Genomic DNA, 1,256 nt, shown 5'->3' on the forward strand with positions numbered 1-1,256 from the left:
AAACACAAACACACACACACACACACATACTCACACTCACACACATATACACACAAACACACACACACACACTCACACACACACACACACACATACACACACAAACACACACACACATACAAACACACAACCTTACAACAATGCTCTTTGGGACACATGAGCTCACGTGACGTCACCCCCTATCAGAGTCAGCTGACGGACAGCTCTGACGTCACTAGATAACAGAATCAGAATGGCGATCGTCTATTTATAGCATCAGGGATAGCACGACGCGTTTCTCACCTTCATAAGTGTATCTTCAGACTGACCTCTGACCCGGCTTAGTGGGCGGTTCGAATGTGTTCTAGATCTAGTGAGGTTTGCTTCTTCTTTCCTATCAAACATCTATCGTCTTTATCTCCCCTCCTTCTTTTTTGTGTTTGTTACTCGCTTGTAACACCTCTAATCTTCGGCATTTTCATGACCCTTATTGTGCTGCAAGCGCCGTAAAACTCTAACTAAAACTAACCTGACCCAGCCTAGGATTGAGCAATACTGAATAGTCAGAGCCAATTAATTATCTCGGTACCTGATTAGTTTATCTACTATAACACAACACAATCATACTGTACACTCGAACATCTCGAAAACCGGGGCTCTCGTGGTCTAATCTAGATGTTAACCCTATCCATACGCCCTGGGGTCATTTTGTATCCCCGGAGTTGTATTCTTCAGATTTTAGAATAGTTCTAGTACGAAGATCTCTTTTTGAAACTTTCAGTTTTTCTTTAAAAAATCATTTTGACAGACTGCTATGAAAAGTGTAAGGCTCGGATTAACGAGTAAATTTCCTCTTTGGAAAGTGATGGCGCAGAGTTCCCCACGTGGTATGGATACGGTAGTAAAGCACGACGTACGGATAGGGTTAAGGTGTTCGCCTCTCATTCATGATTCAGTAGGTTCCGGGTACGAATCCGGAATGGGTGGTTGGTGGGTGCTCTGGTGTGGTTTGCTTCTTCTTTCCTATCAAACATCTATCGTCTTGATCTCTCCTTCTTCTTTTTTATAATTATTAGTAGCTCTCTTGTATCACCTCTAATCTTCGGCACTTGTATGACCTTATTGTATTGCAAGTGCCATAACATTAACTTACTAAAAACGAATCCGGATAGCGACGGAAAATTGTCTTCTCTAAAATGTCCTCCTTTCAAGTCCTTTCCTGGTCTCTAACAATATTCTGTCGTCTGTATTCGTCTCCACTTTCTGCCCCCACCCCT

The sequence above is a fragment of the Aplysia californica genome, unplaced genomic scaffold (assembly GCF_000002075.1).
Source record: "Aplysia californica isolate F4 #8 unplaced genomic scaffold, AplCal3.0 scaffold01104, whole genome shotgun sequence".
In the NCBI taxonomy this organism is placed as follows: Eukaryota; Metazoa; Mollusca; class Gastropoda; order Aplysiida; family Aplysiidae; genus Aplysia; species Aplysia californica.